The 23154-nt window shown below is 40.8% G+C and overlaps 1 long non-coding RNA gene across 1 annotated transcript; it reads right to left on the bottom strand.

Annotated features, from left to right (window-relative positions):
• Positions 1 to 1232: 1232 nt before the first annotated feature.
• LOC118563059 lies at positions 1233 to 22879 on the bottom strand. Its single transcript, XR_004930987.1, has 3 exons — positions 22604 to 22879; positions 1545 to 1592; positions 1233 to 1449 (listed from the first exon to the last, which is right to left on the bottom strand). It is a non-coding gene; the product is annotated as an uncharacterized LOC118563059 (long non-coding RNA).
• Positions 22880 to 23154: the final 275 nt, after the last annotated feature.

A 23154-nucleotide genomic window follows, 5' to 3' on the forward strand; every position in this document is an offset into this window, starting at 1 on the left:
AGAGTGGCTCAGACTGGCTGGCTCAGGGATCTTAGTAGTCCCTCCAGAGGAACTGTTGCAGGCAACTGCCTAGATGTGGGCATCTCCTTTTTAAGGTGTTGCCCTCATGGTCTGATCCTGGTTAAAGGGCAGAACACTAATAAATGGAGAATTTGCAACAGAACACCCTATCAGACACACAACTGTGCCAAAACTCAGCTTCTGGGTCTCTGAGAAACTTGATGAAGTCCCAATCTGAGCCAGTTGGGCTATTTAGAAGAAGACTGGAGCTCCTGCTTCTTTGTCTCACAAGGAGTCAGTTGAATCGACATCATATGGACGCCTTCTGGACACCGTCCTAGGAATGTGTTTTGGACATATCCACTGTGAGGAGGCCTCGCAACATGCTAGAGAGATTTTAGGTCAAACTTGGTTTGGTGAATGTCTCACATTTCCCCCCCCCCCCCGAGATGAGCTGGAGAAGGAAGCTGATGAAAGGGAAGATATGGAGGTTTCTGCAGAACTTTTTAACGTGTTGCTCCTACGTCCTGCTTTCAGGTATCTTAGAAAATGTGCTATACCTTAGAAACCACAGTTATGAAAGGCTATTGCCAGTGAGTGATTTTCACTGGCTAATTTTAACTTTTTTTTAAATCTCATACCCTTTTTTTGCATTGCTTTCTGCGATGTTTTGCAACTTTTGCACTTTTTTAGCACATGCTTCAGAGCAGCATCCTGCCAGCATCCAACCTGGATTGGTAATTCTTGTTATTACTTGCAGAACAACTTGCCGTTAGTTGAGTTATCGTAACTGTCAGGTGGCCCGTTGATGCATTTACGGCATCGGCCCCCTGCTGATTGTGTTTTTCAGGAAATCAGCAGTACAGCTGTCTTTGTTAGCCAGTGATGGGAACTTGTTACTCATGACCCGGACTGGTGTTTTTCCCTGCATCAAGTCGTTTCACGAAGCTGACCTCATCCCGACACAGTTGAGGGGATGCTCGTGTGATCATCGGCATCTGTAGGGCCAACGTTACACAAAACATGCTCAGAATGTATAAAAATAGTTAGGAGGTTGAAGTCTGTACCAACGTGGCGCACCGTTTCATTCTGCAGCCACAAAGTGACTGAAAACATGTGTCCAAGAAACATTTTATGAGCAAAGTCATTGTTTCCTGTAGCTCAGCCCTCTCTTACAGGCAGGAGTACATATGGTTGTAATTCCTCCCGGAGCAGATTCTCTGAGACTTTTAAACTGCAATTCCGTTCATGATGGGTGTTTATTGTTCGTTACATTAGATTTATCTGGGGCAGCTGTTGCGTGGGAAAACAAATGAATCCGTTTGCATGGATTTTTGTCGCCATCAATCAGCGGCTCTGCAGCCTAAGTGGTTTATGAAGCCCAGCCTGTGGGTACAGTGAATCCTTCTTGGCTCTCATTGGTTCCTGTCACGTTTGCCAGCAGAACACCTTCAGACAAAAGAAAAGACCGATCACTGGAGCTTTCTTTTATCCCTTTTTTTTTGTGGCTCTCACCTCTCATTCCTCTCATTTATCACACTTACAATCTGTGCTGGTCTGGAGTTTTATGTTGCGTTTAGATCTTCAAGGCCCTGAAATGAGATTAAAGGAAACTAAAGTTCTTAACAGCTCTGTTCCAAAGAAACAGACACAACACAGATGAAAATCACCTTAAACTCCTACTCCGTGCTCTCCAAAACAAGTTTTTTTTTTAAATTAGGCACAGGAGAGGCCAGCAGAGATATTAACTGTAGCTAATCTGTTTGATCTGCTCATTTGGGAGCATAACAGAGATAAGCAGATTTAGATACTTTCTTTTGAGGGGACACGTTTTTCCCCTTCTGCCAGAGCTCTGACACGTGTGTCAGTTTTTTGCCATTAAAAAAAAAATCACATGAAGACGTCTTATTCTTTGTTCTGCAGGACTGGAAGGGAGGAAATAGGATGCCATGGAGCCACTGCAAAAGGGAGCTAAAAGTAAGTAAAATCTTCTTGATTTGAGTTTATTTATACTTGATTTGTGCAGTTTAAATAAGATCAAATGCCAACGGAATGAGTATTTATACTCCAAAAATAAGATAATTAGACATATTCACTTGAAATAAGATGATGGAGATGAGTTGTTTCCTATTTTAAGTGCAAAACTCTTATTCCACTGGCAAATCATATTATTTATCTGCTCAAATCAAGGGCAAATACACTAATTTCAAGAACATTTTACTTACTTTTAGTTCCCGTTTCTGCGATAGACTGGCAACCTGTCCAGGGTCATACTTCGCCTCTCGCCCATTGACAGCTAGAGATAGGCACCAGCACCCCTCGCGACCCCACAAGGGATAGACATGTTAGAAGATGGATGGATGGATGGATAATTCCTTTTTTGCAGTGAAAAGATTGAAACAAAATCAAATAAGAGCAATGTTCAAAAAATATCAGTGGAAAGCGTTTAAACCTTGCATTTTTGCTCATACATGCAGAAAAACTCTATAGGTCAGAGCACACAATGCTCTGAGAGTCTGTGACTCTTCAGGTCTCAGTTAGCATATTAGATGTTTTCAAGACAGGAAAGATCAGAAAAGATTGGGTATGACTTTTGTGGAAAGGGTTGAAGAAGAACCCCACTTCTCATATTGCAGCACAAGTTATGTTTCCAAAGTCACTTCTGAGTTCAGAGCAAGACTTTCAGGTCTTTGGGCTGGTTGGTTTGGCCACAATGAACAGAATCTTAGCATTCAAGCTCGTTGGTGGACGGCTGATAATTTGGACAGCTCTGCAGCCAAGGACCCTGGGAACCTCGGACCGGGCTGACCCAGGTTCTCTCTAGGTGTTTGGGGATTGATTTAAAAGCAGAACTGAAGTCTACAAACAGCATATGGGCAAAGATGCAATGTGTTGGACACAGGGACCTCGGTGGGGCGGTTGGGACAGCAGATTGTAGTGTGTCCCAGTCTACTGTAAGTTGTTGTCACACTGAGGGGTTTATAGTCTGTGACTGATTTTATGCCTTGCCAAAAGTTGCTGAGTGTTCAAGAAGGGACAGCAGATCGCCGTCTCTGAGCGTTTGGTTCGTGCCAGCTCTTGTTGACCTGATGGCTTCCCCATCTCGCATCTCTAGAAAAAAATCAAAGACTAGTAGTGGGCAAGTCAAAGTCCAGAACTCAACCTAACTGAATAAATTGCCTAAACTTGATCAAGCACGGGGTGACAGTGCTGAGGAAAACACGACAAGGAGGAAATCGGCTGAAGAACCAGAACGGTGGAATGGAAGCTCTGTTACACACAGAAGCAGCAACATTCCCTGTATAAGTCCGTTCTGCAGTAGTAACACGCTTACAGAACAAATTATTAATCTGCAGATAAGCGCATGAATCTTTTTTTAAATTAATTTTAAAAAAGTTCTGTAAAACACAAATCTTTGGAATAAAAAAGTCATTTTTTTCTGACAAAAAACAAAGTCTCCACACTGATGCCTGGAGCTGTTCTCACACAGCCTCCCTGGAAATAATCAGGTTGTTCAAGGACGATCAGAAGACACAGCAGATTATCTTGTTTCCATTTCCCCGGCTGATTTCCTGCAGCACTTCCTGGAGAGAAGTCGAGCTGCTGATGGCAGCAGCGCTAATGAGCAGGAAGACATTTAGGAAATGTCTGAGAAGAAGATGAAATACATGCTGCAGACAAAAAACAAGCACACAGAAACATACACGACAACTGAAAATGAACTGCATCCTGGTGGCTGACATCTACTTCCCACATAAAGGGAAACAAGAGAGCGAGAACAAGAAGTCAGAAGGAGCTCTAAAAAGTGTTCATTGTTTAGGGCTATAAGTTAAAGTAAATTGTGTCAGATTACAGTGCAGGGAAACTTTTTAGAGGCTTCTTTAAACTTTATGATGAAACTTCTACGGAGCATTGTTGATAGGAGCTGAGAAAACAAGATTCAGTTTATTAGTTGATGGGATCGGAGTCACTATCCTGTTTTGGTTAATCACCAAATGTATCGCTACATCCTGGACCAGGGAAAGGAATTTATATCTATTTATATATGCAGTCATATCCAATAAGTTACAGTATGCATTAAGAGGCTTGTTGGTCAGTGTAAAAGTACCTTTAAATGCAACAACCTGTAAACCGGCGTTACACCTGCCCCCATTTCTGCATGAAAAATGCAAAATTCTGACCTTAAATGCTGTGCTTTAATTAGCAGGAGGTGGAAGAAAACTTAATTAACAGAAACGAAAGGCTTTAAAACATCAGCAGTCAGTGTTTATATAATATTTATAACATTTGTGATTATTTTAATAGTATTTTTTATTTAAATGTTCATGTTAATATGGACATATTAAAGTCATTATGATGATAATGTTTTTCGTATTGAATTGAGTTAATAAATTTACTTTTCAACTGTTTTCTAATTTATTGAATAAGAGCTCATCATATATATATATATATAATATATATATATATATATATATATATATATACACACACATATATATATATATATATATATATATATATATATATATATATATATATATATATATATATATATATATATATATATATCTTAGGAACAGCTAAGATACTATGAAAAACCATCAAGCTCCCAGGCCTCTGGTAGAGAACCTGAGCTTATTGCTATTTGCCAAAGGCTTGAAGAATGGGGGAAATCATTTTGAGGTCAATTTTACTTTGCTTCTTTTAAAGTCTGCAGTTTACATACATTAAGATTTTGGCTTTACATGATTTTGGAGATCCCAGGTGACGATGTCATGACCTATTGGTTAATTACCTAAATTTGAGTAAACCATAGGCATACCTTTGGATAATTTTTTATTTCTCCTCAAACAAGCAGCTTCCTTCTATGAGACAAGTTCAAAACATCAGCTAAAATATCAGGAGGAGAATTGTGGAGTCCTCCAACAATCAAACCGAACAGGAAGGACACAGGTTCTGTTCAGTGCTTTTGTGCGAGGTGTAATTAGAACCACAGAACCAAAACCAAAGACGCTTTAAAGATGCTGCTGAAGCTGCTAAGAAAGAGTCATTGTCGACGGTGAAACGAGTTCTGTACCAACGAGGCTGAGATCCACTCAGCGAGGAAGAAGCCATTAGTCCAAAATTAACAAAAAAGACAGATTACCTTGACCAAGTACTAATGCAATGTGTGTAGATATTTAAATTTAAAGAGTTTAAATAAGATGGTCTAAAAAATCTCAGATTGTAATTTTGTTAATCCCGACAGTACTAAAACAGGAAAAGTTTATTCTGATTTCATGTCAGGCAGTGAGAAAAAATAACAAACATTTCTATTTATTCAAAGCTGATTTTGGCTGCAAATGCAGCAGTTAAAACTACATCTAACAGTTATCAACCAATAGCAGACATTTATAATGTTTTACTTCTGAAGAAGACTAAAAACAAGAAAGTGGTTAATAAGATTATATATAGTGTATTGAAATAAAACATGCCAGGAAAGCAAAAATACTAAACGCTTACTTTTTCATTTCTTAGCTTTTGTTCTCTAACTTAATCTTTCTCACATCCACTCTCCACCCACAACATCTCTGGAAAGGCCAAATGACTGGGCTGAGGTCACGCTGCTAGTGGCAGATGGCGAAGAAGGGATGAAAACTCGCCCAAATAAATATGTAATCCCTTCCTCACATGGACCTGAGCACAACACTTAGATTATCCCATCGGACGGCGAACAGCAGCTCTGCAGCTCAGCAGGCTCTGCAGGGAGGGTCCTCCCTCTGTGGGATGGTGAAATTACTCAAACGTGTGTGTTTGAGCGGCGTGATACACTTTAGATATCAGCCTAATGCATTTACTCATCCTTCAAGCTTTCATAGATAACACGCACGGTATGTTATAATAACAGATAATAATAGGGCTGGCTTCGTATAGGCTGCTGCCTGTTTGGGGATTTTGCAGCTGAAGTTCAAAATCTGTATTCACCTTTACCAGCTGGAGAAGTAGCATCATCTGCTTGTGTGTTAACCACAGTGACACGTTTAGTTTGATGGCCTCGTTCTGTGAAAGAGGAACTAACTTCCCTCTGTTTGTTTAGAGGTTGTAACACGAGAGGAAGTGGGAAAGGTCACCTCACCGTCTCAAATGATCACAGATTCAGGGGCAATGAAGGGTCTAGCTTGTTTATCACAACATAAGAGTCCAAACCTAAAACTCTGTGTCAAAGTATGTTTGTTCTCACTGGTGTAGTTCTGCTTTTAATGTGCAACCAACACCAGTCGCCTATAAATCACATACCATTTTATTTTTTTTTGAAAATTTGATCAAAGTTGTTGCAAGACATTCTAAACAGATTTTAAGTGAGCTCAAGAGAAAACATGTTCTGCATTACATATACTAAATAAAAGCTGCAGATTCAGACAGAACATATTGCAAATTATGCTTTCATCCATAATGTTTCTGATAAATGCTGATAAAGGACCAATAAAGTCAGCCACACAGCCGTTTAACAGGATTTAATTACAGTGACTTTGATTTTTTTTCAGATTTTGTCAAATTATAACAAACTTTACTGTGTTTTATTTGGATTTTATCTGAATAAAAAGTATCAAATAAATATTTTGTGGGAGAAAGAAAGATACAGCATTCTTAATAATTAAAAAATATGTTTTTCAAATATAAATCTGAAAAATGTGGCCCACATTTCGGGCCTACTCAGTTAATACCTTGCAGAACCACTTTTCACTTCAATAACAGCTTTGAGTTTTCCTGCTTTGCTCATCTACAGACCGGATTCTGTCCTCTTTCCCTAAACAGCTCAGACCCAGTTCATCTGTGAACGTCCAAGTTCAAATCCTACCCCAGACTCTTGGTTGGATTTAGTTCTGGACTTGGACTGGGGTGTTTAGTTTGCTTTGATCCAAAACCATTCCACCAAAGCAGAATCATCCCCACAGCATGATGCTGCCCCCATCATGTTATACTGTGCTGATGGTGTGTTTGCGTTATTGTCACACTTAATGTTTGAGATTATCAAAGAAATCTTTATGTCAGAAAAAGATAACTTGGGAAATTACAACTGGATTTCTTAAATGTTGATGACTTCAGGAAAAAAAGGCTTTCTGATCCAATCTGGCTTCATAGATTATCATCACCAGATTATAAAATGCACTAAATATTCTTCCCAAGTGTGTAATATCACTCCTTCCCTTCACTTCCACTTCTCTGTCTCTGTGGGGAGGACAGAGTAGCTGGACTACACTGCCTGTTTCTAACATAAGGCCAAAATAAACGTAACATTTATATTGAATTAACTTAATAGGTTTATTGTTGCTAGCTCGTAGTCTGGGCTGCCTTACATGAATGCACTTCTAGTTTAGACATTACAGTCAGGCAGTCTGGTAGACAGCTCAAGGGTCCTATCAGGTAGTGACAGAGTGTACCGTAATGCTCTTAATATCCATTGAGCGGAGCGGCTTTGTTGCTAACCAAAAACATACTTAAACATTTAAACAGATTTTTTAGTTCATTGTAACACATAAAATCAGTCAGTAAACACAACGGTGATCAAAAAAAAGGCACACCATCAGTTTCTGAGAAGATTTAAGGATTTTATGTGTGCCTTATAGTCCAAAAAATCCGGTAAGCTAAAAACTGGCCGTGCCACATTTGCATCAACAACTGCCATCAAGCATTTGTTACAGCAACTTTTTCCACCATGTCTCCATGTCTGTTTAGAATGAGGGATTTTATTACTGTGAAGATTTAAGGCAATCCACTGATTCCCTTTTTACTGATTGACATTATAAGAAGGAAAATAATCCCTTTGCCTACTGTGTGACAATGCAGTTATAAACTTTTAAAAACTTTTTTGCTTGTATGTGTTAGCTTTATATTTTAATTTTTTACTTTTAACATAATAGCTAACTTTTTACAGCACACGACATACTCATTTAATTTGAAAATAATCACCACCTTGTCACGGTGTTGCCAGTGTTTGCATGCAACAAAGCCTTTCATGCTGATTGACTTTCTGTCCTGCCAACATTTATGACTTTCATTCCACCGGCTTCCCTTTTTTTATTCTAAGCTATAAATATGTCTCACAGGCTCCGTTTGATCCACAAGAACCCAAAAAGGCTCATTTCTTGGTGGTCTGCACAAAACATAAAACAGAAATGAAACCACTCTGTTCTTGTTTCATCCTGATATCTAAATTCGGGTTGTATAAGGACAAGGTCTTTGTTGTGTCCATTTGTTTTCCAACCACAACAGTTTCACTCTGCTGACCAGCTCACCGCAGAATTCCCTTATGCTTTATTTAATTAAGTCCTTTGTGAGTAACACTATTTAATCCATGCAAATTAAGCTGGTATCAGAACTCGCTAAAACATTGTTTCAGTCCTATGCATGTTATGAGACCATTCAACTTTGGGATGTGTGATGTAAAAATGGTGGATTTGATTATTAATTTGATAATCCACAAGAAAGAAAGACGTTGATGTTCTCTGTTAGCATAGTGTTGGCCCCAGGTAGGAAATGCACCTGAGGTCAACTTGCTAAGCCTCCAGTGTTGTTTCCTTCCACTTAAAACTTCAGCCAGTTTATGGATGGGTCTTCTAATACAAATGAAAAATGCAACCGACAGCTTGTACAATACAATCTGTATGTGTTGGGATCAAAATTAGATTGATGCTACTGGTAGGGGAGAGGGACAACACACACCTCCAAATTGCCCCCATGCTGTAATGAGTTATTGCTCTGCAATTTACTTTTCAGGCTTGCAAAGGAAAGCTGCTGATCTACTGATGACAAGTGAGGAGTGAGAAGCTAAGAAGGCAACCAGTGGCTAACAGGGGTTCATCACATCATTAGAAACTGGTTCAGCTGATGGGACTGAATTACAACAGCTACCATGCTTATTCATGCTTTGGAGAGCACGATGTGATTGTTGCAAGACAACTCAACAAAAATAACAAATAAATAATCCTGGCTTCAGGGTCTCAACAATCAGTTCTCATGTCCAGATTCATTCTGATTAAACCTCCTGATGTATGAGTGCTCTGCCCACATAAAGACTATTGTCATTTAATTGATATTGCCCATGCTGCATTTATCTGTAATCTGTGCATTTAAAAGAACAGGAGGGCCACCAATACTGTTCATAAAACTGGCTGTACCACATTATGTGTTTGGCGTTTAGTTTCAAATCTTATCCAATTAAGTAAAATTTATATTATTTATTTAGATTTAGTGCAACTGGAGACTGCATAAAATGTAACATAATTGCTTAAATTGCCTTTTTTTAATAAAGCAAACATAAGATCATTCTTATGTGTGATAAGTGGATTGCTGTTGGTGGCCCCCTTGCTGGTTTGGGGTCAGTTTGCTTAACCTTAAACAGGCTCCGAATGAAATGTCATTTTCCCACCACGGCCGCCTGAAAACGACAGAGAAACCTCCCATTTTTACTGGGATCCTAGCTCAATAGCTGTGGCCTTACCTTTCCTGCCTGTGTGGCATGCTTTCTTTTTGTGCTACATCCTGCTGTGGTGCAAGGATGACAGATTTCATGGATATACGTGTTAGAACCCTTTTGGAGACATGCTGGTGACACAAAGAGTGAGGCGAAGACACAGAAAAGCTGGGATGTGAAAGCATCTTTTGTTATAAAAAGGGCCGCATGTGGCGACGCTGCCGACTGAAGTTTCTTTCTTTGAACGATTACCTGGTTTAATCGTCAGCAGTGGAAGAATACAACCATCACAGATGTGATTTAAAAGACGTTTGAAACCCATCATTGTAGACGACTCATGTAGAACCTGCATTCGAAAGCCCAGAATGTCCAAACACGAAAAAAACTGTGTCCTCCATTTGAACTTGAAGAACAACAAGAGTCAGAAACATGATTTTCGGGCATTTGCATGATTCACCTTGGAAGACGGAGCTAGCTGTGCATGTACAAAAACACAATTACAATCCAAACAGGCTTTTTTTGTTCCACTTCCAGTTTTTGGAGCTGCTGAGAACACAAGCCAGGCTGCTTGCTCCAGCCGTAACGCCCCATTAAAACATACATCTATCACTGTGTGCACAAACAGGCAATATTCCCCCACTTTATAGAGGGAAAGTCAATATATTCATGAGCCTGTATGACAGCTGGAATAGCTGAGATAAAGAAGGTGCTCGGATTCTCTCCTGGTTACCGTCAAGAAAGGGAAAGAAGACAAATTCTGTCCCCAAAACAAGAAACAAATACATTTATCAGCATTTCACTGCTGCAGGAATAAAATGCTGTACTTTATCAATGTCATCGAATACTTCTTAGACAAACTTTTAATATAACAGGTTGTTTTCAAGAGCACAACAATGCATCATCATCACTAAGACACCCTTAAGCTAGTCGCATCGCATCAATAACAATGCTGTGATAGCTGCTCACCTTTGAGTCGTTTTATATGAAAATGACACATCGTCTAACCTGATGAGCTCATGAAGCAAAGACGACTGTCTGGGTTTTTTTTTATGTTCGCACAGACTGAGCAGAGCGCTGCGCTGCGTTGCCTGAGGACTCTGAATTCTCGCAGGAGCAACGCCGAGCCTCGTCTCCGTGTTTGTTATCTAGGCAGGTGTAAAGATGCTGGAGCAGGCAGCTGCAACGCCGTTCTCCGCTTACATAAGAGGAAGGACGCAGAGGTCAGAGAGGTGGAGAAAATGGGAGAAATACTTTCAAATACGACTTCACTCTGACAGCCAGCCGGTGAAATATGGTCTACAGTCCCCTAATTTCAAAACCAACAGTCTAATTTCATTTAATGATCCCCAAAGGATGCATGTGCTTAGTTCTCATTAGGCCATGTCTCAAGTTCATATGACTAAAAGTTTCCTCTGACGCAAAAACTCTGAAGATCATTAATTTAACCCATATTATTAATCTCGTCAAGAGAAAATGGCCCAATGGCATTGCATTTTGCTCCATTTAACCTAAATGATTAAATTGCCTTTTGGCACAAATGATTAGATGTCTGGCATTTACCATAAGGCCAATTATGAACTTAATTCAGGTGTTCCCACTTGGACTTTAGATATTGTCCTTAAAAATGGCCTGAGAGCTGGAAATGCTCTTAATCACAGTATTCAGCATGGTCATATATTTCATTCAATTACATATTATATAACAAATGCATTTCATTAATTTCAAGGCCTCTGATTAACAGCAAATTGTGCAGAGCCACTATTTACTGCGATGAGCCTTGTTTTTTATAACTTTACTCTGACAAGCTAATGTTGCCCTTAGAAGATGTTTGAACCAACTCTTTATTCTTGGCAGAGTTTGGAGAACTCACATTGTCGTGATCCTGGAGACTGTATGTGTTTGTGGATAATTTGAGCCCTGCAGAATAAAGGATCTTTGCTGGCCTGCTGCAGACTACACACCTGTCTGCCATCACCTCTGCCATCACCTCATGGCAAGAACTCTATTGTGGGGAGGAAAGGAACTTCAGACTGCTGTGCCGATTCCTTATAGCTCCTCAGTGCCAGTAAGGGACATCGTGAGGTTCCTATGCTAAATTAGCCGCGGTAGGAAGCATACAGGCCCTTACCTCCTTCCTCCCTGACTGCACTATTCGGACAGCACTTACCGTGCCTACCGCTGATGCACTTTTGGAGCCAAAGCCTCTACGCATCATTCCTTGTGTCTGTTTTGAGTTTCTCTCTGAGAAAAGTTAGTCTTGTGAGCAGCTTATTTCTGCTCAGCTCACACTGCGTACTTCTCTGCTCCCCTAAGGTCGACGTTACGGAACAGTCAGCAGTCTCATTCCTCGTCTTTTGCCTATAATTCATCATCTTGGATATCTCTTGCCCCGTCTAACTGCTCCTCTCCCCCTTCCAGAGGCTCGGACTCAGAAACCCGCCTCGGTGTGCACATTTATCTTTGCTGTCTGTGATTCTCTGAGCATTTTACATACGCATCCTGTGAATGATTCTACACGTGAGTCAGGAAATTATCCTGAAACATGACAGACTTTGGAGTTGATCTCGGATCAAATCAGGAGGCTTCTGTGTTGACTTTGCACCAGACTCATGGCAGCTGTCAGCATTTCTTCTCTAGACAAATGATCAATCAGAAGTAGGTTTAATCTGAGAAAATAAGTCTCCACAAGCCTTCTGCTGCTATCCTTATACTTTCTATAGAGTTTCAGCCTGGCCTTTATAATTCTGCTAAGCATAAGTGGCTTCTTTGCTGTCTAAAAGTCTTAACCTCATGATGTACAGAGCTGCAGTCACAGTCTCATGCTGCCCGGGTTGAGCAAGTATGGGTTTCTGTATCAGTTCTGTAGCGCCGTCCTTAAGAAAGGATGCTGTTGAAGCTTGCTGGTCACGCTTAGACACCTGGAAGCCTTCGTCACTGCACATGAACATTTTACCTTAAAATTCTCGATGAGCTCTTATTTTAGATGCATGTGTTGTATACCGAACAGCTCTCCTCTATTTAGAGCTTAGAAACAACTTTAAAGGCATAGTCTGCAAAACAATTAGTTTCATTCCCTGACATTAAGACGACGACTGCAGGTTTATGTCGTCTCAAAGGTTATGGGATAACTTCAGGTTTTTAACAGTGCATCTCACTATATTTACATTAATACATTATAATGAAATAATAATTTAAAAATGTCTGACAGTGACAAATCATTTGTGAGCAATAACATAATTTGACAGTAGATCAAGTAAACCTAATGTAAAAAAGAAGGATGAAACAAGTTTGCATTGTACTGTAATTTATGGAACAACATTTTTGGATGATCAGCAAAAAAAATATTGATTTTGCCTTTAAGATAAATATGAGAAGGATAAAAAATATATAATATAACTGAAGAAAAAACTTCCAGTTACCGGAAATACAGCTTTGTACAAGGCAAAAATAAATAAATAAATATAATAATTGATTTAAAAACGGCTACAGCTGCAGGACAATCAAGAGTAGGTAGCTAGAATCACCATTGTTGCTCTTTTCATAATATATTCTATATATAAACCCAACAAAGTATTGCTCTTTAATAAGAATTTTTCTTGTTTTCTATACAATTAGCATGAATTTTAAGTCTCCCTGTCTAACTAACTTCATCTTTGAGTGTTAAGTTTATGATTTGTTCATATGCAGGAGTCTGTGGTGCTGTGAAGAGACTGCATGCCCTTGTGATGCCCTCGCAGTACTATCCCAGGCTGAAATCTACCGCCGGCCCGCACTAATGAAAACGTGATGATGTACAGCTGAGACTGGCTCCTCACTCACGTCTCAGTCTAAATGAGCTGTGTCACAATGCAATGAAGAAACCCCCCCGTGACAGATAAAACGCTTCACATCTACATTTTCTGCATGACATTGGTGCCATGAGAGGGTTTCACTGAAAAGCAACCGGACAACTTTCCATTCATGAAGTTATGGTTGTTACTCAAACTCATTGGCTTTGACTCTTGTCCCATTTCTCATTTTAGTTGTAATAGTAAAACTGTGGACAGGCTCAGGAGTTGAGCATAGACATACCTCTCAACTTTTGACGACTGTTGAGAGTGAGATTGTTGACGGGGAGGGGGGGGGGGGGGGGGGGGTGCTGTTGGTCGATTCAAGACGGTCACTATTTTAGACGGACTTTGCTTTCATGTTACAGTTTGTAATAACACATGACGACTTACCATTTAATTCGCACACAACACGGACCGTACAAGTGTTTCACTTTGCATGAGGGAAACTTGTTTGCGCGGCGGCGGTCCTTGCAGCTGTGTTACCTCTACTACTGGACGTGCGGAAACCATTGTACCGCAAATTGGTTCCGCCATGACGCGAAGCGTCCGTACGCGTGCGTTTCAAGAGTGAGATTTTCATTGTAAGATTGAGATTTTCAAAGTAATGCGTGTGAGCGTGTGCAATTCATGAAATGCGTGTGTCACACGGTCAATGCGTGAGAGTTGAGAGCTATGAGCATAGATAATATGTATTTTTAAGCATTCAAGCCTCAGGCCTTGTCTTTATTGTCTGAGCTTTTCACCTCATTCAGGAAGGTTAGCCAGTTTGACTTTTTTGCTAATAGTGCTAGCCTTGGTTCCTTCTCTCTCTTGTGGTGAAGTAAATTAGCAACTTTTAAAATCAATTAAGCACCTGGCATTTATGGGATTTAAGCTTCAGAACGAGGCATAAGTTGACCATTTTCAAAGTAGTGTGCTGAGAAAAACTTGGGCTTCTAAGCACCTTAACCTTTGTTACTAAACAGGAAACCACAAAACGGGGTCTACTGCTTATTGAGAGCAATGTGGCCTAGCTGACATAATACTTGTAGTATCAAGTCATGTTTTATTCAAAACACATCTGCAAGAACATCCGGACCCTGCGACACAGGAGCATCCCATTGTATCCACCAGTAAACTCCAGCTATCACCAACACAGGGTGACCAGATGTCCCGAATTCAATTTGATTAAAAAATGCTTAATTAATCTGATAGGGAAATGAAATGTTGTTGTAATTTATGTTACAGGAGTTTCCTCAACACGTTGTAGATGCTGATGACAGAAGGCAGGAAGGTTCTCATGTAGCGTCTGCCTTACTGCAGATCTGGAGAAGCTTCTGGCTGAAAACACTCTGCTGTTGTACAACAGTCTGAGGAAGAGGATGTTTAGGGTTGCCCATTTTATGAAGAGTCCCTCTTTGCAAAGTCATCTCCTGAGGTTCTGGAAGGGTCCCCAGAACAGGGCCGGCCTTCTTTATCAGCTAGAGCGTCTTCTACTCAGTTGTTCTGATGCTGCTGCCCCAACAGATGATGGCGACGGAGATGAGACTCACTACAGATTTATAGAAGATCTGTAGCATATTGCTGCAACCCCTGAAGGACCTGAGCTTCCTCAGGAAGTCCAGTCTGCTCTGTCCCTTCTTGTAGACGGCTTCAGAGTTGCGTCTCACAGTTTGTTGTCCGGGTATTTTTACTCCTCCACCACCTCTACATCTTCTCCCAGCATGGTAACAGTGTTGGCTCTATTTCTCCTGAAATCTAAAGCATCTCCTTTGTTTTATCCACATTCAGAATGAGACGATTGTTTCCACACCACGCCACAAAGCGACCCACCAGCTCCCTGGTCTCAACTTCCTGTCCATCTTCGATGCATCCAAGGACTGCAGAGTCATCTGAGTATTTCTGCAGGTGACAGGAGTCTGTCTTGTCCTGGAAGTCTGAGGCGTAAAGGTTGAAAAGGAAAGGTGAGAGCACAGTCCCCTGTGGTGCTCCTGTGCTGCTGAATACCTGGTTAGACTCACAGTCCATCAGTCTCACAAACTGTGGTCTGTTTGTCAGGTAGTCTCTGATCCAGGCGACTGTTGAGGCCTCCACCTGAGTCTTCTAGAGTTTCTGACAAAGCACATCTGGCTGAATTATGTTAAATATTCTGGAGAAATCAAAGAACGTGATCCTCACTGTGTGGCTGCCTGCCTTGTCTAAATGACAGTGGGTTTGTTGAAGCAGGTGTATGATGGCATCTCCAACTCCCCGGTGATAAGCAAACCCCAGGAGGTTCTGATAACTGCTTGTCTGTGTACTCAGGTGGGCCAACAGGAGTCTCTCTAGGACCTTCATGATGTGGGATGTCAGGGCAACAATGCAGGAAGTCTTCCACAACACTGGGACCTTCTCCTTGGTCATGCTAAGGTTGAAGATGTGCTGTAGAATCCCAGAGAGCTGCTCTGACCTTCAGGACTGTGGTGTAGACACCATCTGGACCTGCAGCCTTATTCTGGTTCAGTCTCTCCAGCTTCACCTGACTTCTAGAGACAGAAAAGTGTCTTATATCTGAGGTGTAACAGAGAAGTTTTGTGTCAAAGGAGGATGCGATGACAGAAGAAGAAGATGCTGAACTTGTTCCTCAACTGAACTGGACTGTGCTGTTCTCACACCTGTCCTGGTGTCCCACAAACTGAAACAATGCCCCAAATATGACGGTGTCAGATTCAGAATAAGTCAAAAACTTGTTCCACGTGTGCTTTTCTGAAAGAAAGAAGGCAAAGCTGCAGTCACCACCAATGAGAGCTGCATCGACTGTCGATAAAAAGATGCAGCAGCGTCCCACCTGATGAGCCGCTGCACGCCAGGATGCTCGTAAAATAAAACAACTCAAACTTAAAACAGTAGAGGGTTGCGCTGGTGCCTATCTCCAGCGTATAATGATGCAGGTACACTCTGAACAGGTCGTCATATCACAACGCTACAGTTTGACAGTTTTATCAAACTCCAGGCTTTGTTCCAGCCTTAACTGTTCCGCTAACTGCAGCAGCAATGAATGATACTCACAAGCTGTGAAAGAAGCCGAAACAGCTCAGGAGAAGACGGTTTAACTGAGCTCTGAACGGACAGTGCTGTGAACGGATTGTCCACTGCCCAATCATCATGAGCTTTAGTTTTCTCCATGATGAATGTAATGTGTGTGTGAAGTCAGGGGAATGCGTGTCTCATGATCATTGTGTGAGAGTTGAGAGCCCTGTCCATGGATGAGGCAGACATGTTCCCTGGGAGCTCTTTCAGCGACATATTTATTTCTTCCCATGCTGTTTTCGCCATTTTCTGATACTGACAACAGCGGATTGACGGCTTAACAGAAATGCTAAGTCAAAACGAAAAAGCCGAGCTGAATAAGAGGAATAGGCGCTTCTTTGCCACAGAACAGTGAAATATAAGGAAAACTATACATTTAACACTAAATGATGCTGCGGTAGATCTATACTATAAAACTGCAAAAAAAAACAAAAACAAAAAAAGTTACACTACATATGCTGACTGGACATTATGAATCCTAACTAGCTAACTTTCTAGTTAAGATTTATGATGCTATTTAATTCTCTATAACAGAGCAACATATTTTTTAAAAGAAATATTTTGGCAAGGTATATGGTAAAGTCCTGGTCATTTATCTTGCTAAATGAATCTAGAAATAAGCTCATATAGCATAAATAAAAAACAAATAGGACATTCTCAGCAGTTTGACCGTTTCTTTTCACCAGATGGAGCTTCTCTTTTAATGGGAAAAATTAAAAGATGTCACTTTGTCTTCAATCTTACATTGAACGCATATGTTTGAATTTATTGCTGTATATGTTTCCATTTAAAGTCAGTTTGCATGTTTAACCAGTTCTAGTTTCTTCGTATGGCAATCATCGAGACTGATCAGCACATTTTAAAATAAACATGTCGTGTTGAAGATGTGTTCAACAAAAGTGGGACAGAAAGCCTCACTGCTTCAGCCTCTGTAAATCTTAAAGTAGAGACGTCATAAGTCTCTACCTTAGGCCTATAAGATAGGCTTTATTGATCTCAAGTAAATTTCTCCAATGTGAGATCAATAAAGCCTATCTTATCTTATCATTAATGTGCATTAACATTGACATTTGATAAGCTTGGCCCACTGTCTTTGGTGTTATTGGGGTAGGTGGCAGCGCAGTCATTCCTTTAGTTGGGAAAATGTAAAATAAATATCCTTCTCCTTAAAAGTTTTACTCATAACTTAAATGTTGGTTTTGTTTTTTTCTTTGTTAAATTTTGAGCCGAAATGATAAAACTTTTACCCACCGGGAAGCGGAGCACCATGAAGAGATTACGTTTTCACTGGTGAACTTTTCTTCAGTTCAACATCCCAAGTTAGAGAATGAATGATCGTTCAGTCCTCAGGCGGGCTGCTTTTTGTTTCACCGTTACCTCTGTTGATACTGAGCAGGCACGTCCTGTACACAATCAACCTGATGTCTAACAGGAGGCCGAGCCAATATTTAACCGCTCATTACTTGATTTTCCCCTTGCTTTTGATTTATTTATCTCCTTTTGATCAGTTTCCATTCTCCAATTTTTGGTTTATGTGGAGTGTTTCTGCGAGATCGGACCCTAGTCTTTGTCATACTGACCACAGCTATCCATCATGTTAAATTACGTTTTGTTGTTGGCACACTCAGCTCCACAATGATTAAAGCGTTACATTTTTTTTGCAGATAAGTCTATTGGTAATGTTAGATTTCTATTTTATTTCTTGCTCCGACAGAAAATTTCCCTCTGAAAATCTTGGAAATTTGAAATTTTCTTGCCTTTCTTTTAGCCCTTAAAGCAGGAGTGAAGGCACGGCTTACCAAAGACACTATAAACATGTTATGGATGAAATGGACTATGAGGTGATCGGGCCCTGAAAGACAAACAAATAAATAGAATCGGTAGGGTTTACTGTTCTGAAATGGATGAGGGGTGTATACGGGTGGTCTGCTTGGAGTTCTTGATGTTGGGATACAATGAATGATTCCAATATGGTATCTATGTTCTCTTAGACATCAAAAATAATGACAGGTAGTAGAAAAGCTTCAGTTCCATAATAAAAGGAACTATCTGATGGTTCTCTCTTACAGCTAATTCAGTTTCTCAGAAGCTTTGAATATAAGAAGAGACCAATAATTTATTATTTCCATAAAGAAGTGTGTTGTTATGATCATGTTGAGGCCTACAAAATAATGGAGCTGACTGCAGAGCTGTCCAGCAGACAACTGACACCCTTCACAACAACGCTGTGGTATATAGCATGTTAGTAGAAAATTGAGTGGAAGGATTTGTTCTCCATGGTATCTCTGTGGGGCTGCACAGTGGAACAGTGGGTAGCACCGTAGCCATGCAGCAAGATGGTCTTTCTGCATGGAGTTTGCATGTTCTCCCTGTGCATGTGTGGGTTCTCTGCGGGTACTCTGGATTCCTCCCAAAGTCAGAAAACATGACTGTCAGGTTAGATGGCCTCCCTAAATTCACCCGTTTGTCTCTGTGTTGCGCTGCGATAGACTGGCGACCTGTCCAGGTGAACCTCTCACCCATTGACAGCTGGAGGTACACCAGCAGCCCTCGTGACCCCATGAGGGATAGGCGTATTAGAAAACGGATGGATGGGTATCTCTGTGCTCGATCAGACAGAAAACTCACCTGATTTAAACACCATGGAGAATCAAAGTGGACTAAGTTTTTGTTGATATTCTAATTTATTTAACCGATTCAACATGTGGTACAAGCTAAAAGGTTGCAATAAATGTGCAAAGTTCATTTGAGGAAAAATTTGGATCTCTCTGACAGTTGCTCCAATCACAAGGCCCGGTTAGCGGCTGCCTGAAGCCACACGTCTCCTGTCCCAGATCCAGCCAATCACTGCGCGCCATCAGCAGAGACTGACACGGAACCACATCCTCGTCTTTTCATCGCCACGCTGCTGCCGGTGACGTCAGCTGGTCCTCGTCACGACCTGCTGACGGCTCTCTCCATCATGGCAACCATCACCATGGCAACTGTTGCACACATTACAAGTGGTCGTCAAGGCAACGTGGTTGAATAATCGTGCCTCTCGTCTCGTGTGCCTCCTCCCGCCTTACACCCTTGTTCCTGTGCTGCGTTCTTGCTCGTTGGGAGGATGTAAAAGGGCAAGCTGTGCACTTACGCTGATCATTCCAGTGACAGCTCAGATTTAAAATGCTACTCCAAGGCCTCGCTGCCCTCCGCCAGATGTGACAGCTGGGTAAAGACGGGGAAAGTGGAGGTGGATTTTTGGTCTGTTTTTCTGTGTGATCTGAGTAAAGGGTAATACGTCAGGCAGCTTTTAAACAAAGCGTTCTGATAAACAGTTTCTTTTTACCATTTTCCTTGTAGTCGTACACACCTCTTTTACGTCATTATTTCTCCTCATGTGGATTTGAAGCATGTTACAAAGTAATCACAGTGACCTTATGCCGTAGAAACGGTATCTGGATTCTGGACACGGTGACCGATCACCAGCTGGTGACACATTTAACGTTTTGATGTAAAAGCAGGGCTGCGTTCCATTTCTGCACCGCTGGCACGACCTTATTGTTTGCAAATCCTTGGTCTTCCTGCTAGTTTATATCAAAATGTATTTCTTGGAAATACTCAGTTATGTAACATATCAGTCAGAAAAGTTTTACATTTTTCAGTCATTCAAACTTAAAACCAACATGTTGGCCTTAATAAGCGATTCCTGTCTGCAGCAACAGCTTGTTTTTTTTTCACATTTCAACTTTACTACAAGTGAAGTCCACCTCAACTGCATGAATCTTTACACAAGTTTACAGATGGATCTAGGTTTTATGAACCTTTTTAGCGTTGTTTATATTCAATCTAAAAGGTTTATTTAATTTATGTTGCCCCCCCCCCTCAAAAAAAGAACATTAAGCAAACAAAAAACCTGGCGAGGGAAAGAGAAATCCTCCTTTTTTTCCTCAGCAGCTGCTGAGACACTTACACTTTTGAGGGAATCCCTCAATGCTATTTTTAAAACCAAGATTTTTTAAATGGGGTTTGTGATTGCGGAATAAAATTTGATTAGATTATTTTTTATCAAAAATTCAGGGAAACACTAAATAGTTGAAGGAAGTATCACCTCTAACCAACTCAAAACATGTTTAGAGCTACACAAGAAGCATTCGACTTTAGTTGTACAAATATGAGAAAAAGAGGAAATAATAAAAATTTTAGAGATCCAGTTGCTCCAGATTTATTAGAACAACATGCCAGTGGGCCAGAAGGCGTTATCATATTCCTATTACTGTGAAAGTGAACTGAAAGGAGAATATCAATATAATTTATAAACCAAAAATGTTTAGGCTTAAATGAGGGTTACAGTTTTTTTTTGGTCATTTTTTAAAACCTAATTTCTCCCCATGTCTGTGTAATATTTTGTGGTTTGGACCACAAAAAAGAGGGATTATTTGGATTTTGCAATCATTTAAATGCAATGAGACAAGTGTATGGATTATTTTTGTTAGTGCAGCTGAAGGGGCCATGTGTAGCAGTTTAGAAATGAAAGAAACAACAATGAGACTGAGATTTTACATGAGAGTCAAAGCCCAGAGAACAATTTAACATTAAACCAAGATTTTAAATGCTGGATTTAGGAGTTGGACAAAAAGAAACAACTGATTGATTTTTGTTCATGGTTTTTAATCATGGTCTCAGTCTTTTTGGTGTTTAAAACAAGGTCATTCCTGGAAGGCCGGTCACTAATCTTAGATACACAGTGAAATAAGGTGGACGTCCTGATGAGGCTTAAAAGCCACATACAGTTGAACATTATCTGCATTAAAGTGAGAATGATTTTGATCTCAACTAAAGAAAGCATGAAAAAGCCAATAATAATGGACCCAAAACCGACCCCTGCTGAACGCCACAGGTTAGAGAGGCAATCTTAGAAGTGAACTTGTTTGCCATACCTTAAAATGTCCTCCCAGATAATTAAATAAAAAAACAACAATCTGGTGCAGAACCAGAGATACCAGCTAAAACAACATTTTCAGTCATGTTATAGTTACTGGTAGCAATGGTATCAATGGTATGCAATGAGATCAAGTAAATTTGATATGGAACAAGTCCCAGCATCAGAAGCCGTTAAGCAATGCAGGTTAGCCCCACTTCCGTCAAATGATTCATAAACATTTTAAACAAACCTAAGAGACTTAAAAACAGCTTCTTTACAAAGGCTGTGAAGGCTATCGCCCCCTGCTGAGAATCAATAAACCACCATCTCAGTACATGATACACTGCGGGTTCCCCATTTTCTGGATCTGTTTCTCACATTCTAATGTCTATCTGCACAGATTAGTTTCTCAGGGAATGTCTGTTTGGACATCCATGCTAATTGCACAGTTCAAGAACTTTGTATATATGAAAATGAGCTTTGGTGTGATACATTCATGCAGCTGCTCAGTCATCTGTATCACCTGTAAAGAGACTGCTGTCTTATATTGCTAAGGAGTATTTTCATGCTTTAAGGTTCTCAGAAAGTGCTGTTGGTCAGTACCATTAACTTATTTGAGGTGTATAAAAAACATGTGGAAAGATTATGCTTTGTTGTGTCTGCGTGTTAATCTGTTACAGAGGCTGAAAATGGTAAAGAAATCCATAACTTGCATAGTGGAGATCTGAACATGTCTTTCTTTAGCTATTCCCAATAATTTACTAAGAAAAGACAGTTTGTAAATCAACCAATAATTACCAAAATAACTGCTGCAAAGTTGGGTCCATCCATCCTGGACCCCCTCCTATTGGTTGTGTAGCAAAGCACTAATGATGGTGTTTATGGTTTGGTTGGATCACTACCTCTGGGCCAAAATACTTGGTTTTAATCTTTTTGAAAAGCTTTAATGAGATATATCTTCCACCCCGCTTCTTCAACAGTAGCATTCCCCCCTGCACTCCCAGAGTACAGGCCTTCCCATCCTTGACATACAAATATCTTCATTCAGATGTCTCTGCACCTTTTATATTTCTGTAGAAAGCATTTTCAAAATTTACAAAGATAGATTTAATGTGTAATAAAAAAACAAAAATGTCTCCAAGTGATCCAACACTTCTTTCTGACCCAGCACAAGCTCCGCCTCCTGCAGGCCGGTCTGGGAGCTGTTCTTCAGCACCACCGCTGTCCCCATCCCAGAGCGGAGGGAACACAACGGAATGGTTCAGCCATAAATATCCGCGCTGAGCTTTGAATACCCGTATTATGACTACACCCCCAGAAAACATAAACCGCTGCTAGCTGGCCGAGCCTCAGCCTTTAGTTACTGACCTTTCTGGGAGTTCCGGAGTCTGTGAAAGCCCTGCTGCTGGGATCTCTGCAGCGCCGATATCCCCGACACGTTGTTCCCCATTGCAGGACGGTGGAAAAACTCCCTGTTGACGATCTGGTTGATGGTGGCACAAGTAAAACCATGAACTCTCCCCTTGAACGTGCAGCCGTGTTCAAAATGACGCCGTTCTGTGTTCACCCAACCACAGGAGCGGAAGAGACGCACAGGTGTGCGCCGTCTGGGCGGATGACACGAGCAGAGAAGCCGAGAGCAGATTTGACTTTCATCAGGGAGATTTGATGGCTCTATAATCCGCTGCAGGGAGCGGAGGCTAGGTCCGGTTTAGGACATGATTGCACTGAAAGCAGCTCAGCAGTTTTAAACTCAAACATGTTCAATAAACTGTTGCACGTTTATGTTGCTTATTAACCCAGTTAGAAGGTTCCGTTTGGAGAGATGGATTTATTGTCAACGTATTTCACAGGACAGGTGTGCTCTTTCACCTCGCAGCTGGAAGAAGCCCTTTATCCCACAGGCACGTTGGAGTAAA

The sequence above is a fragment of the Fundulus heteroclitus genome, chromosome 5 (genome assembly GCF_011125445.2).
Source record: "Fundulus heteroclitus isolate FHET01 chromosome 5, MU-UCD_Fhet_4.1, whole genome shotgun sequence".
Classification (NCBI taxonomy): domain Eukaryota; kingdom Metazoa; phylum Chordata; class Actinopteri; order Cyprinodontiformes; family Fundulidae; genus Fundulus; species Fundulus heteroclitus.